The 16,947-nt window shown below is 38.2% G+C and overlaps 1 protein-coding gene across 1 annotated transcript in view; it reads right to left on the bottom strand.

Moving 5' to 3' along the window:
• Window positions 1–6,303, bottom strand: part of GUCY1A1 (guanylate cyclase 1 soluble subunit alpha 1) — a 76,553-nt gene extending 70,250 nt beyond the window's left edge. The window contains exons 1-2 of the mRNA XM_053583416.1: window positions 6,102–6,303; window positions 5,685–5,758 (exon numbers count right to left, since the gene is read on the bottom strand). The gene's annotated coding sequence lies outside the window, so the exon portion shown is untranslated. The remainder of the gene's footprint in view (window positions 1–5,684; window positions 5,759–6,101) is intronic.
• Between the last annotated feature and the right edge of the window lie 10,644 nt (window positions 6,304–16,947).

Genomic DNA, 16,947 nt, shown 5'->3' with positions numbered 1-16,947 from the left:
AGACTGGTATAAAATACAAAACATAAAATAGGCCAAAGCTTTCAAAAATTATAAAATAAAAAATTCCCTTTCATATCTTCCTATGATTGCCAGATAAAGTGGTAATCACAGCACGTTTATTAAATAGAGCAAGAATATACTGGCTGCTGGCAAATGAAATTCAAATGACAGTCCCTGATCAGACAGGTAGAACTACTCTATTTTTGGTTTGGTTCATCTCTGCTGCTCAAGAAAATAATATCCATACCTACTAAAGTCAGGCAAAAATGAAAATGCTAAATTTAGGGCCTGAGACAACATGATATTAATTATTCAAAATGAGTTTAAATCCATTAAGTTGAAGAAATTACACTATACAATACTTACAATATTTGAGAATAAAATGAGGAAATTGTTAAATCATCTTTACAAATATTATGATGAAGAGAAGCATTGACGGAGAATAAGGAATCCACCAACTCTAGCCTAGATGGCTTGACATTAATTCAAGGCACTATTCCAAAGAGACGCTTACAAATTTGGGATGTGATCACTCAAAATGTGAAGTGTTACGTATAGAAGCCAATTAGCAGTCATATAATTATAAACTAATCTTGTGAGTTATTTCCTTTTGTTTTTAATAGAGTTACTAGATATCTCCTCTACAAAAAGTGGAAATGCAAGTCAGAGAGGTTGTGACCAAGTCTGTCCACTGAACACTTGGGCCACACAAGGAATGTAAACTCTAAAGAAAGAAAGTTATTTGACTCAACATGTATAATTGGTGTAACAGCCTTATAAAAAGGACTAATTTATGGACTAACATAACTTAACGGAATGTTTCTGGGATCTGGCCAAATAGAGTTCCAGTTAGGCATTGTAGAAAGTCACTTAGATGAAGACATTAATTATATCCTAATAAATTCCCCTAAATTGGGAAAAATGTCTAATCTGTACTATGGATCCAAAATTCAAGAAGATCTTGACCTTCTGGAATAATAAGGTAAATAAAGGTAAAGATTAAATGTAATTGCAGTAAGTATTTTTAAAACTTTGAAATCAAGTAGCCAAACATAAAATTATCTAGAAGTATATTTGCAGAAGAATAGGGAAAGGAAATATATAACTAATCAGTGTGTTGTATCTTAGATTGATTTACCATATTGTATCCGGAGGAGATAACCCAATATAACCAATAATATTAGGACAGCCCTCTTTGTTCAGCTGTGGGGATCACACTTGAAGAAAAACAGGAGTGCATTCAAAGAAAATCTCTGATCATAATGAGACTCTTACCCAATGCCAAACAAGTATGGGTTGAAGGAACAATATTATCCTTGAGACTGCAAGAGTTGTTATGGGTAAAAACATTTTGTAAAAGTATTCTAAGAGATTATGATAAGGCTATGAATATTATAGGGACTAATAGTACAGTTCAATATAAGAAAAGAGTTCTTATACTCAAATGGTCATATAATGAAATGCCTACTAATTTCAAGATTAAGTGTTGACAAATAATTTTCCAAAATTGACTTTGCTATTCTCTGCAAATTAGGAAATATGGTCATCTTTTAAGGATAATGAGTGGGAATAATCTGGGTGAATGAGAAAACCTGGAAAAATTCAGAATACCTATGATGGAGAATTTGATATGGAATTAATTGTGAAAGAATAAAATAACTTCACAGTATTGTTAGCCATCCCCTAAGTTGAAGTTAGACAGAATCTAATTATAGTTGAGCACAAGATACAGTTATATGACTTTGTCCAGCTAAATCCACAGCAAAAAAAGGTAAAGTAGGCATTAAAAGTGAAGCTAAAATTGGAAAAGCAGGTTCTGATTTGAGGATTGGAGCAGAGCTGGTGAAAGAAACCACAGTTTACAAGCAGTTCTGAAACCATATGAGAAAAGAGCACATAAAGGGACTCTGTATGACCAACACTGTAACTACAAGGTGGGGTCACTATAAAACAAATAACCTATTGCATCAGGGCAAAAGAAAGCCTTAATGCAATAATAACAAAACAATGATTTTAAGCTCATTAGACACCTACTACTTTGTATGTGTCAAGTACTGTGAATTCAGCAATAGATATCCTGAGGGAGATTTGAGTTTGGTAGGGTATGCAGATATTTAAAGAGGTATTTTACTCAATGCAATGTGGCATAGCAAAAGAAGATATACGGATAGGTTGAACCTAGAAAAAAATCTCAGGATCAAGCCATGGGGCTGCCCCACTTCCTTTTTCCAGGGTGTTCACTCCCAAAGCCATTGTCTTGGGTTGACTTCCTTAATTCTTACTATGGTGAGACAGAGGAGTCGGTATGTGAGTTAATTAATTTGAGTTGGCTTCAATTTTATAAAGGGAAGTTTTGCTTTAATAAAAGATTATTAATTTCTAGAAAGAATGCCAAGTAAGAGAAGTGAGTAACTACCAGCAGTGAGGCACATTTTTGTGACAAGAGAGACCACACCCCAAACGCTCTCAGGTTTTCTAATGTAGTCATTCTCTCCAAGGGGGGAAGTTACCCCTGGAGACCTTCACTTTTCTCAAATAAATCTGTTCATACTCCACAATCCCCCCTCCCCAATACCGGAAGATAAAGCTTCTTGTCCTGAACCAGGGAAAAGAATAAATATAAAATAGATAAGACATTTCAAAATGCTCTGAAAGAAAATAAAAGCAGCAGATATGGTCAGGATAGCCAGTAAATTACTCCAACTCCAAGTCAATCAACTGGTTGATGGGCACTTAAATTGGTTTAACGAACGATCTACAAATTGCCAAAAGTTTTTCTTTTAACAAATTTAAATGGAGACACCCAAATGGTTACAGAATGAATCTAGATGGCCTAGAAGTGAAAATTATTGCCATTATTAATGCTTTAGAAAGAAAAATATTTCTTTTTACAAATGTGAGGAAAAGTAATAAATAGAAATGTTTAAGAAAAGAAAAGTTGGGCGGTGCCTGTGGCTCAAGGAGAAGGGTGCCCACCCCATATATCGGAGGTGGTGGTGGGTTCAAAGCTGGCCTCAGCCAAATACTGCAAAAAAAAAAAAAAAAAAAAAAAGAAGTGTTGCCAGGACAATGACTGCTTATTAACTTGTATAAATATCAGGGCCATAAAAACTGAACATTCCAGTGATGAAAGAAAAGCCAAGTGACTTTTTAGTGAATATGACATATACAAAGTCATTCTGAAGAACTACTTTCTCCAATTTTTTTGCTCATCAATAACATACTCTTTGACTTGTTTTATCAAAATACTGGTTTAGCTTCCCATTTCTCCTTACATACACAGAATCATTATTATAGCTAACTTAATATTTAGTTTTACCTGGAAAAAATAGGATTTTTTTGAGGTACACATGATGCTATTTTAAACTAACCTGTAAAAAAATTATTGTCTTCACCCCATACTCATTAATTATTATCAAATGTAAATGTAAGCTTTAATTTCCCTTGGACGGTTTTTGGAAAATTTAGAGTTATATAATATCTTAATGTGTCAATAAAAGTAATGTTAGCTAAAAATTTGATTTTTTTTTCAATTTTCTTTGAAAACTGTCTATGACAAAATTCTTAAAATTTAGTTACAAAAATATTTTACTTATGAATTCATAATAAATCTGATTTAAATTTAATGCTGTCACTTTTGCAGTGAAAAATAATATTAACTGAAACAGTCTTTCAAATGTTTTAAAACATGATTATTTAATAAACTATAATTACAAGAGTTATAAGCATTGTGTCATGAAGTTTTCTACAATTCTTTTACGTTTGATGTTGTCATCAAACATGAAATTTTATTTGTATGCCAGATATAAATAAAATAACTTTTTATTTTCTTCTTCATTCTTTGAATGGCATAAAAGTACCTTAAACATGTTATTTTATATCTGAACAGAAGCTATTTATATTTAATACACTATGAAATACTACACTAGATAAAAGCTTTTTGCATTGTGTTTGACTTGAAACACAAAAATATAATTTTTATTTTCTGTCTTATACTAGAAAAAGATCTTACAGAACAAGAAGAAATAGACAATACTCATTTATTCCTTATAATTTTCTACTAAATAAACCTCACAGAGCTGCTTCCTGACTGATGCATTTAAAAACATACACATGGTCTATTTTATACAAAATATTTAATTGTTGCAACACTATTCAATTACCGTAGGTTTTTATCCTATCAGTCTGCATCTGCAGGCTTTATGTTGATATAGGCTTTATGTAGATACTTGCTGTTTTAACAAGAAAAAGTGGCTTACATGTTTCATCGAAATAGGTTTTATTTTTCTATTGGGTCACAAATCCCTTTGGGTATCTGAGGACTCTGCTATCTCGCTAAAAAAGCACACATACAGCCTCCCCTGAAGAAATAAAGCTGAGATGGCTTTCAGGCAAATTAAGTTTTACTATTGAATTCTTGACAGACTTATGTGGTCACATTCTCGCTATCATAACAAGTGTTGATTCTTACCTTTCCTAATACACTACCTGAAATGATCACTACTGAAGAAAAAACACAGCCCGATTAGGAAAAGCAAGAGCTTACTTTCACGCTGTGAACAAAGATATAAAATCTGTATCTATCATCAAGGGCTTCGGTGGTTCTTCCCATATAACAGGGAAGTTAACATGCTCTACCAAGATCATTTCTATAAGTAGGTAGACATTTAATGAAATCAGCACTGGAGGAGTAATTCTAAAATCTCACTTCTGATATAAATGAAGTTGACATAAAAAAAAAGAAACTATCCTATTTAAAACCAGCGCGGTTTCAATATATTGGAAATCAAGGTGGCTCACCAGTCATAGAGAGACACAATCTTCTGGTTTATATCACAATGTGTAAACGTTTATAGAGTACAAAATGCAGGAATAACCATGTGAAAACCAGGGAGTAAAATAAAGCCTTAGGAAATCCAGCACCTGAAATCACATGACCACGCTCTAATGCAGCCCCTCACACCAATGTCACTCTTAAGGCAGCTGAGCCAACAGGGCCAGCTAGCAGCTGCCCACAGAGGCACAGAGACCCTGGCGACCCCCGCCCTGGTCACTGTTTCTCGAAGAACCGCAGTCATAAAAAACAGATATGACCCTGCTAAGCGGTACACACACACATACACACACACACCACGGACACCACGCACACACACCACGCACACACGTACACTCTTCGTGGGGCCCCTCATCAGCCCGCTGCAAGTTTGCTTTCTGCAGGCAAAACAGCCCAGCGACCGCAGCGTTCGCTCTGCGGGAAGACGGGTCGTTCACCCGTGCAGCAGCCGCCTACGGAAGTTGCTGCAAAGCCGGGGCGCGGTCTCCGGCCCCGCCGCCTCTAAGGTGCGGGCATCCCGTGGGTGGCCCCGCTGGCCCGCCCGGGCGCTGGAGGCCGCGGCGCTGCTACCGGCCAGTGGCTGCGAAGCCCCCGGCGCGCCCCGCGCGTTCTTACCGTCCGGCCCGCGAGCTGTGCCGCCGGCTCGGCGCGGGCCGGCTCCCAACCCGCTCTGCGCTCCTCCCGAGCCGGCCCCGGGAAAGGTTTCCTTCGCGCTTTATCGCTGCTCCCAAGGTGGGAAGCCGGCGGCGGCTTCCCGGGGCTGGGCGGCCGAGAGCGCACCGAAGGCTTCCCCCGAGGGGAAGGAGGACGAGCCCAGGCCCCCGGGAAACCCCCCGCAGCACCCACTTACTTGGCGGCTTCCCACACCTCGGGGCAGCGTTTCTGGGTCTCCGGCAGCTCCGGGGCGCGCCTAGAGAATCCGCACTGCGAACACAGAAAGAGAGCGCCCGTTAGAGGCGGGAGGCGGTGGGGAAAGGCGACCCTGCAGTGGCACCTGTCGGTCCCCGCGAGAGCACCCACGGCACGCGCGGCTGCAGCGCTGACACTTGGCTCACTTCGGTCCACCTGCTCAACAGGCAGGGCGGGACGCAGCGGTCTCCGAAACAATCAGTTCTCGCCTTTGTTTCCCCCAGCGTGTTTCTTTGATCACCCCCAAGGATCCCTTGCAGTTCTCTTCCCTAAAGCTTTCGACTCGTCAGACCTCTCCCAGCCTCTTCCCCTTGTCTGCACCGAAAGACTGAAAAAGAAAGTAGCGGCCACAACGCACCATGGTGAGGTCAAGTCAGGGCCGGGGTCCCCCTGCCGCTCGCAGCGCTCCCTCCCCCGCAGGTGTCCTCCTGCGGGGCTCTCTGGGCTGAGGGCCGCTCTAGCGCCCAGAAAGTGTACGGAAACTCTGCCTCAGAGCCTGCTTGTGGGAAATTGACTCTGTGTTGAGTCCCACCCACCACGGTCAGACTAGGGCAGGGGAACCGTGTCCTGGTCTCCGCAGCCGCCCAATCGCCATCCTAGAAATTACTCTGGGAAACAGAGATGGAAGGCAAGGAGACAAAGAAAAAGAAAGGAAAAAGAGGGAGGGGACTCCAGGAAAATTCGGCTCACTTAAAAACAAAAACCCCAAAACCACATCTCCACCATGCACTGGTCTGGAAAAACTGTATTTTTCCACAGTTAAAAACTCCAACATTTCCGCAGGGAAGTTGACATCTGTACGGATGGTTTTCTTGTGCTAGTTTTCATGTTTGAAGCCAGTCTCCTTGCAGATGCAATTCTTTGGCTGCAGAGGTTTTACATCTTTTGCTTAAGGTCTGGCTTCTGTTTGGTTCAGTACATTTAGTTCTATTTGTTATGTATGTGTGTGTTCCGGGATTAATGTTGCCCTCGTACTTAAAAAAAAAAAAAATATATATATATACACATATATATGTATATATATTCCGCAGTGCTTTCCACTGTCAATTCACAATTTGTCTTGATGTTTGTATGATCCCTCTTCAAACCCAGGAACTTTGAGACAAATTGTTCATGGTTTTATACCCCTATAAACACTCACCAAACCCACCATCTAATCTGGTTCCATTAAAGCTCATCACATTTGCAACTTTCTGTCAGCCTTGCCTATTGTGTTTGCCTCATAGCAAACTTTACTCAGAATCAAGAATCAGAAGAAAATACAGTGAAATAAGTCAGTAACATAAAATGCAGGTAGCCACAGAAACTTTAGCCTTAGCATGAGACAATAGTTCAGAGCTGTCAGGTTGAAGTTTCTGGTTTTTTTTTTTTTTCTGCAGCCTCAGAAGCTCCTCTTCCTGTACTTCTAATCCTAGTTACTATCTTATATTAGTATGGCATTTCAGCCTACTTAAAACTTAAGATCTAGAAAGAAAACAATTAAAAATACACAGTAACTCCTAAGTAAAAGCAGAAAGGAGTCATACTAATTTTTAAAATACATTAAGTGCTATGAATATCCAGACAGAAAAGAAATGCCTTCTAACAGGGAAAACACTTCATAAAGGAATAGCATTTTAGTTAGATCTTGAAAGATGGGTCCTATTTGGAATAAAGATGAAATACAGGAAAGTTTTGTTTTGTTTTGTTTTCTATCAGAGGACAACCTTTGAGCAAGCATATAGATGTGAAAAGACATGGCACTGCTACTCAAGAAGAAAGGAGTGGTACCAGGTGGCAGAAAAGAAAAGTACAGGAAGATACGATGGAAAGAGAGGTTGGTTCCAAATGCCCTAGTGTGCCTGTCCTCTGCTTGTCACGAGTTGTAGGCTTGTATAAATACCTTTTCATTATTGTTATCTTCCCCTAGTGATATTACCATTCCCAATATTCCTGCCATTCTGGAACATGACTTGTTTAGCCCATTTATTTCTGCCTTTACCATCCTCAGACTTTATAGAACACAAAACACCTGGATATGTACTACATTTAAACCCAGTAATTTCCTTCAGGAACCATTTAGTTTTACCAAGGGTAAATTCTCATCTAGAGAGTGTGTTATCCTCTTCCTTGTGTCCTATCCTTTGTATCAGGCAACAGAGTTAGATAGAAGAAGCGACCACTCTAAGTATAAGGATGTTTGCAAGAGAGATTATCTAATCTGGATATTTGATATGCCTTTCACAAAATTACTGAATGTTCCTTGATGTTAGGGAAGTATTATCTTTGCAGCCTAATTGTCAACAATGAACATGGTTCATAAAAGGGATTCAGTAAAATGACTGAGAAAGTAAATGAATACCTTACTATTTAATCATCTTCTAGGTCCATTCTTTCATCTTATAGTTAACTTGTAGGCTAAAACTTACTTTGCCTTCGCTTTATTAAGAATAAGATAGTTGGCGTAGCCCCAGTGGTTAGGGCTCTGGCCACATACACTAGGGAAGGCAGGTTCAAATCTGGCCCAGGCCTACTAAACAACAATGACAACTAAAACAAAAAAAATTGCCAGGCTTTGTGGTGGGCGCCTGTGGTCCCAGCTACTTGGGAGGCTGAGGCAAAAGAATCAGCCCAAGAGTTTGAGGTTGCTGTGAGCTGTGACATCACAAGACTCTACTGAGGGCAACATAGTGAAACTGTCTCAAAAAAAAATAATAATAATAAGATAGTTGTCATGCCTATGTCACAAAAATGTTAACAAGGATGCTTATTTAGGTGAAAGCAATCCTCCCTAGCCTTGTTGGCTTACTCTGACAAAAAGCTCAAGATATTTGTGTTTCTCCCCAAGATCCTTTGTTTCTCTTGTATTCACAATTGAGGGCAGTACAGAAGCATTCAATTGTAAATTAATTTCATATTTGAAAATGAAGTGGCAATGGCAACCAGAGATATGTTCTAAATCCTTGCTATTCAGGGTATGGTTTGCAAATCTGCATACTTCCATTCTTGTTAGAAATAAAGAAAATCAGGCCCCACCCCAAACCAACTAAATCAGAACATTCGTTTAAAAAAATCATCAGGTGGGGCAGCACCTGTGGCTCAAAGGAGTAGGGCGCTGGCCCCGTATACCAGAAATGGTGGGTTCAAACCCGGCCAAAAACTGCAAAAAAAAAGTCATCAGGTGATTCCCATGTTTATTAAAATTCAAAAAGTACTGATCTAAAATGAACTCATCAATTATGCTGAGTCTCAAAACGGGTTTTCTGAATCTTTCTAAATCTAAAAATTTTAGAACCAGCATCTTTATTTTTCTGGGTTACTATTGCCATGTCAGTTCAAATAAAATAAAAGGACTAATGGGTTCATCTCTTCTAACTTCATGGATCATAAAACATTCATAAACCAAAGGGAATTAAGAGGCAGAGAGAGGGAGGGAAATAGAGAAAGAAACAGCAAGAGTGTAAAAACGAGAGAAGCAATTTGCGTGTGTGTGTGTGTGTGTGTGTGTGTTTAAAGTCAAAGGCAGAACGTTATTTTTAGCAAATAAGCCACTACTTGTACTATTTACCAAAATCTGTCAAACATAAGAAAAATAAGATAAACTTCTACCTCTTCATCACTTGATTACCTCCTCTTCTTCTTAATATTATTATTTTCTATTTGTTTTAAAACACTTGGTTTGAACAGTTTACATTGGTAACTTGTCATAATAGAAACCATTGTAGCATTCCAAGTTGTCTCTTTAGAAATGTGGAGTTTTAGTTAGGAAAAGATCATATGAGATTGAAATTATACATGTGCAGTCCTGGTATAGGCATATATAAAGCAGTCTGGACCAGAAGAGATTCTGATGGTGACAGAAGTGCCATAGAGTGCTAGACAGAATAAAGACATTCAGATGCTCATCCACAGAACCTGTGAGTATTCTTCAATGCATGGCAGGGGGAAAGTAAGGATGCAGATGATAAAGTTGCTGACTAGATAATGTTGAGATGGAAAGATTATTCCAGATTATCTGGTGAACCCGATATGATCCTATCCTTATAAAAGAAAGATATAGGCAAGAGAGTTACATGACAGAGTCCACATCAAGGTGATCCGATGTAAGAAAAGTTTGATCAGAAATTGCTGGCTTTGAAAGTGAAAAGGGGTTTATCCACAGAAAATGTGCAGTCTCTAGAAACTAACCACGGCTTGAAAATTATTCCCCCAGAGAGTCCCCAGAAAAAAAAAGATGACCCTGCTGCCATCACTTTGATTTTGGAAGGCCTCTAGTGAGACTCACTTTAAACCTCTGACTTTTACAAGTATAAAATAATAAATTTGTGTTGTTTTAAGCATGAAGTTTGAGGTAAGTTGTTACAGCAGCATTAAGAAAATGCGGAGATTGCTCACCTCCTGTAGCTCAGTGAATAGGGTGCTGACCACATACACCAAGGCTGGAGGGTTCCAGCCCAGCCCAGGCCTGCTAAACAATGAAAACTGCAACCAAAAAATAGCCAGGCATTGTGGCGGGCACCTGTAGTCCTAGCTACTTGGGAGGTGGAGACAAGAGAATCATTTAAGCTCAAGAGTTTGAGGTTGCTGTGAGCTGTGACGCCACAACACTCTACCAAGGGAGACATAGTGAGACACTGTCAAAAAAAAAGAAAGAAAGAAAGAAACTGCAGAGATTGAGAAGTGAGCACTAGTGTACAAATCCCTAAAAATGTGAAAGCATCTTTGGGATTGGGCAGTGATAGAAGCTGGAAGTATTTTGTGGAGCCAGTATTTAAAAACCCTAGATTTACAAGGAATACAGCAGGGTCTCAGGTTACAAAATCAACATTCATAAATAGGTAGCCTTTATATATACCAACAACAGTCAAGTTGAAAAAACAGCTAAGGACTCTGTCCCATTCACAGTAGTGCCAAAGAAGATGAAATATTTGGGAATTTATCTAACAAAGGACGTGAAAGATCTCTATAAAGAGAACTATGAAACTCTAAGAAAAGAAATAACTGAAAATATTAACAAATGGAAAAACATACCATGCTCATGGCTGGGAAGAATCAACATAGTTAAAATGTCTATACTACCCAAAGCAATATATAATTTCAATGCAATCCCTATTAAAGCTCCACTGTCATACTTTAAAAGATCTGGAAAAAACAATATTTCGTTTTATATGGAATCAGAAAAAACTTCGAATGGCCAAGACATTACTCAGAAATAAAAACAAAGCAGGAGGAATTACGCTACCAGACCTCAGACTATTCTACAAATCAATAGTGATCAAAACAGCATGGTATTGGCACAAAAACAGAGAAGTAGATGTCTGGAATAGAATAGAGAGTCAAGAGATGAATCCAGCTACTTACCGTTATTTAATCTTTGACAAGCCAATTAAAAACATTCAGTGGGGAAAAGATTCCCTATTTAACAAATGGTGCTGTGTGAACTGGCTGGCAACCTGTAAAAGACTGAAAGTGGACCCACACCTTTCACCATTAACTAAGATAGACTCTCACTGGATCAAAGATTTAAACTTCAGACATGAAACTATAAAAATACTAGAGGAGAGTGCAGGGAAAACCCTTGAAGAGATCGGGATGGGTGAGTATTTTATGAGGAGGACCCCCCGGGCAATTGAAGCAGCTTCAAAAATACACTACTAGGACTTGATCAAACTAAAAAGCTTCTGCACAGCCAAGAACACAGTAAGTAAAGCAAGCAAACAGCCCTCAGAATGGGAGAAGATATTTGCAGGTTATGTCTCCGACAAAGGTTTAATAACCAGAATCCACAGAGAACTCAAACGCATTAGCAAGAATAGAACAAGGGATCCCATCGCAGGCTGGGCAAGGGATTTGAAGAGAAACTTCTCTGAAGAAGACAGGTGCACGGCCTTCAGACATATGAAAAAATGCTCATTATCTTTAATCATCAGAGAAATGCAAATCAAAACTACTTTGCGATACCATCTAACTCCAGTGAGACTAGCCTATATCACAAAATCCCAAGACCAGAGATGTTGGCGCGGATGTGGAGAAAAGGGAACACTTTTGCACTGCTGGTGGGAATGCAAATTAATACATTCCTTTTGGAAAGAGATATGGAGAACACTTAGAGATCTAAAAATAGATCTGCCATTCAATCCTGTAATTCCTCTACTGGGCATATACCCAGAAGACCAAAAATCACGTCATAACAAAGATATTTGTACCAGAATGTTTATTGCAGCCCAATTCATAATTGCTAAGTCATGGAAGAAGCCCAGGTGCCCATCGATCCATGAATGGATTAATAAATTGTGGTATATATACACCATGGAATATTATGCAGCCTTGAAGAAAGATGGAGACTTTACCTCTTTCATGTTTACGTGGATGGAGCTGGAACATATTCTTCTTAGCAAAGTATCTCAAGAATGGAAGAGAAAGTACCCAATGTACTCAGTCCTACTATGAGATTAATTTAGTGTTTTCACGTGAAAGCTATAACCCAGTTACAACCTAAGAATAGGGGGAAGGGGGAAAGGGAGGGGAGAGAGAGAGGAGGTGGGTAGAGGGAAGGGGATTGGTGGGATTACACCAGCGGTGCATCTTACAAGGGTGTATGTAAAACTTGGTAAATGGTCTGTGAAGGTAGTGAATGATGCCCCATGATCATATCAATGTACACAGCTATGATTTAATAAAAAAAAAAGGAAAAAAAATAAAAAAAATAAAAACCCTCAATTTCCTTGAACGTGCTTTCATAAAAATATAGTTGGTAATTCTGCTAGTGAGACATGAGAAGGAAGTCAGAAGCACAGTGGAGAAATTCAGTAACATCTTAGGGAATATGTAAATGGTCACAAACAGACTGCTGGTACAAAGAAGGACTTTAAAGGTACTATTGGCTGGGACTCAGATGGAAACGAGGAAAGTCGCTATTGGAAATAGGAGGAAATAATGTACATGTACATAGTATAAAGTGACAGAGAGCTTAGCCGAATCATGTCACACAAATAGGGGGACATAACAATCTTTATTAGCTGGGGAGATTTTTAAGCAAAGTGGTGAAACTGCAGCCTAGTGTTTTTCTTATTATTTTGTATAAAATGTGAGAGAAAGAGACTGGTTGAAGGAAGAACTAACTATTAAGCAAAAAAGATCCAGGACTTGATTTAGAGGAATCCTCAGCCTATCCAGACTGCAAAAGATGCTATGTCCACCTTTGTCCTGGTAAACATGTCTTTGTACTTTAACAAAACTTAAAGGATTTTATCAGTTCTCATATTTGGAAAACCTACTAAATGTTTTGATGCAAGAAATCTCTATATTTTAATCTGTGTTAAAATAATCATTATATTGATTCATTTAGCTGCCATTAGTTAGCTCTGATAGCATTACCTGGGCACTACTATTCCATAGATTGTATGTACTTTGAAAGCAAATAAAAATGATATCCTGAAGGCCCTGATATATTTAATGCTGTTTAAAAATACTACTCATAGGGATAACTTACGATTTCATTGCCTTTGGGAAACTGAAAAAATATACAGGTTGGATATAGTGACGTATAAAAGAGTAAGATAAATGGTTTAGTGCCCACAGCAAAACAAATGTTTATGAAACACTTTTGAAGATATTTATTGAATGTAACTTAGAATATTTCAGTATAAGCTATCTCACACAAATAAGATCTGACCAGGTTTAAAGAGTGGTTCAGCCAAAGGTAATATCCGTTAAAAAAGAAAAAGAACAAAACGACTCCATAGTTGGTGGAGTGGTGCATGCCTATAGTCCCAGCTATTTGAGAAGTTGAGACAGAAGGATTGCTTGAGGGCAGGAGTTCATGACCCAGGTGAACTCTGATTTTACCTATGAATAGCTGCCACACTCCACCCTAAGCTACATAGTGGAGACCCCATTTCTTAAAAGAAAGAAAAAAGTCCATGGAAAGATAGCTACAGTTAAGCTCTTATTTCAAAACACTTAGTTTTCTATATTTCTTTTTTGTCTTTTACTTAGTTTCTTCTTACCAGACTTCTAATATAATTGGCCATTTAAAGACAGACTCTATGTTGTACGAGTCTTTGCACTATGTTTTAAATGGAAAACTAATGCCAGCTTCTAACAAAGAAATTATCAAAAGAGAAACCAATGAGTTCTTTGCAGTGGTTCTAACATTTCAATTGTTAAGAGAAGAACACAATATTTACAGTATTGGATGTTTACTGTGATCCAGGCACTGTTATAAGTACTTTATATGCATTACATTATTTGTTTCCCTTATAACACTTTGAGGTAAGTATTACTGTATTGTCAGCTTTGCATGTGAGAAAATCAAGGTATGGGGAAATTAAGCATCTTTTTCAAAATCTCACAGCTTGCAAGTGGCAAAATCAGGACTCAAACTCTTGCTCATAAGCCTGGGGTATTAATCATGCTGATCATTCTGAAAGGAGCTTGAAAATCATCAAAATAAAGATCACCAGTCCAGACTTATTAAATCATATTTTTTTTAATGCTGCTAGGCTTCAGGAACCTGCTCTTTAACAAGCATCTGTAGCTCATTCTGAGGATAGAGGATGACACTCAGACACACTAAAAATGTCAGGGTAGTAAAACTGTCCTACTGAAGAAATCCTTGGGCAGACTCACCCTGGTGATGCCTTTATGTAATGGGCTGGAATTCTCAACAGTAGCATGACCAGCCAGTTCTATTTTCTTTTTTTTCTTTCTTTCCTTCTTTCTTTCTTTCGACAGAGTCTCACTCTGTTGTTTCTATTTTCTTGATTAATTTGCTTGACATTAAGTTACCAAGTGACTGGCAGAAAAGATGAGTTTTAAGAGCTTGATTTCCTCATAGAATGGTTAACTAAACAGAAGTGTGCTTCTCCATTTAATCGTGCATTTATAGAGAGAAAGGAGGGGAGGAAGGAAGAAAGGGAGAGAGGAACTTTACTGAAGCAGGTAGGCAAATCATTGGAAGTCTATCCAATAAAGCTGCTTCTATAATAAAATATTACAGAAAATATGTTCAGATAACTTTCTCCCAATTCTTCAAATGTCACAAAGGTCGCCTTATTCCTTATTCCTTTCATGGCAAGTCCTATGCAAAAATAATCATGGATCAAATGAATGTCTTTTAAAGATTTAAAAATGAACATCTTCTATTTTGGAAAGAGGTTATGTAAACAACCCACAAGCCCCTGAAGGTGAAGCTCCCACCTGCCTTCACCAGTATACAGCTGTCTGCTGTTTCAACAAGTCTTGAATAGCAGAGTTGAATAGGGTTTGAAAATTCCAACCTTAACAGAACATCCCTTTTAGAAGAACACGTTTACTCCAAAGTAGAAGAGTTTTTAATGTGGAGGTCTATGAGCCCTTACATTTTTAGAAAACAGTCCAAAATAACATGACCTACTGATCTATAAGGGAAGAATCTTCTGTGTAGAAAGAGAAGCTTGCAACTTTTCACAGAATGGTTAAAAAAAATAACTAAAAGTGCACTTTAGTCACTAATGTGCTACTCTAGTTTTAAAATACTATCAACAGATACATTTTTCTGCTTCTTATACAGTATTATACTTTTGTCATTTAAATCTGCAAAATATGGTACAAGAAAAATAACATGCCTCTAATTAAGCAGCCAGGAGGAAAGCCAGGTAATGTTCATGGTTCTTACATTGGATGTTCATGATCTGGGGGTGTTTCATATTAATGGGCTAATGTGACTGTTATCAGAAGCACCTGTTGAATGGTTATCCGTTATGCTTTTCATTCTCACATTCTTGCGCCAGAAGTCAAGATGTTTTCTTTGTACTTTACTCATAAGCGTGTTTCATATACGCTTCTCCTTCTGGAAAAAGTAACGAACACAGATCTCAAAACTGGATAAGTTAGCCAAGGACATTGAGATTCTCTTAAATGATAGTTTGCCAGACAGGGCCAAAAGCCATATCCTGAGCTGTGGTTTAAAAAAAGAATCTGATTCAAGTTTGAAAGTAAGAAAGAACTCTGTTTTGACATAAAGAAAAGGCAAATTATGCAGAGGCAGGCTTGTTGAAATCTCATTTTATGAAAAAGACAGTTATGGCTGACACTATCATATTTATAAAATACTTTGTTTAAAGAGTTGACAATATTACCTAAGGGAAATAGTGTCTTACCGAATCTCTTTCTTATTACTTTTTGGAGTATTCTATTTTGGTCTGATTATAAAATTAATGAAAGGGGCCTTCCCTTTCCAACACCATAAAAGATGTGAAATGAAATTCTTCCCAGTTCTGAATACCTGAGAATGCTGAATGAAAATATAAACATGCTTTTAAGGCTTAACCAGTCTGTCTGTTCAGAAAAGATAATGAGCTGAGACTAGAAACAAGGAGAAAAAAAGCATGTCAGGTGTAAGCAAGCACTGTCACTGGCAATTGCCCTGAGGCCATCTACCTGTAACTGGTAGGCTTGACCCTGTATTATCTGGTGACCCATACAGGGAAGACAGAAGACAAAACTAGCCATGCAAATAGAAAATTACAACACACTAATAGACACTGTGAAAAAAGGAGCCTATTCTCTCACAAAGCACCTTGTTTCTTTAGGTTTTAGCTAAGAATAAAGCAGGGGAGAAAACATCTTTCCTAAGAATTTCTTATCACAGACTGTACTTCTGCAGTTGAGATTAGAAATGCCTATTAATCCTGTGGCTTGTAAAATCCCAAGGCAGAAACTTTATTTTAAAGTGCTCATGAGTTAAGAATGACCTTAGGAGACTGGCAAAAGCAAACACAAATCCTTGCTGGGGAAATCTACTTTAAAAATGAGCTTAAAGTAATCTCTACAGATAAGGTCACAGGAAAAATGAATCTGTAATAAGAAAGTCACCAAATAAATGAAGAAAAAAGCTGCCATATGTGATAGGAAGAACTAAATAAATTGAAAGGCATTCCTATCAGGACTATAAAAGACATTTGCACTAGACTGTTTGTTGCAGCTCAATTTACAACTGCCAAAATGTGAAAACAACTTAAATGCCCACCAACCCAGGAATGGATTAACAAGCCATGATATATGTATACCCTGGAAAACTATTCAGGCATGAAAAAAGATGGAGACTTTACATCTTTTGTATTAACTTGGATAGTTGGAACACATTCTTCTTAGTAAAGTATCACACGAATGTAGAAACAAGAATCCAATGGGGGACTGGGGAATGAGGAAGTGGGAAGGGGGAGGAGGGAGGGAAATGGGGA

Source organism: Nycticebus coucang, chromosome 1 (assembly GCF_027406575.1).
Source record: "Nycticebus coucang isolate mNycCou1 chromosome 1, mNycCou1.pri, whole genome shotgun sequence".
NCBI classification, from domain to species: Eukaryota; Metazoa; Chordata; class Mammalia; order Primates; family Lorisidae; genus Nycticebus; species Nycticebus coucang.
Note: the sequence above shows the minus strand (reverse complement) of the source record. Positions and strands in the feature narration are given on the sequence as shown.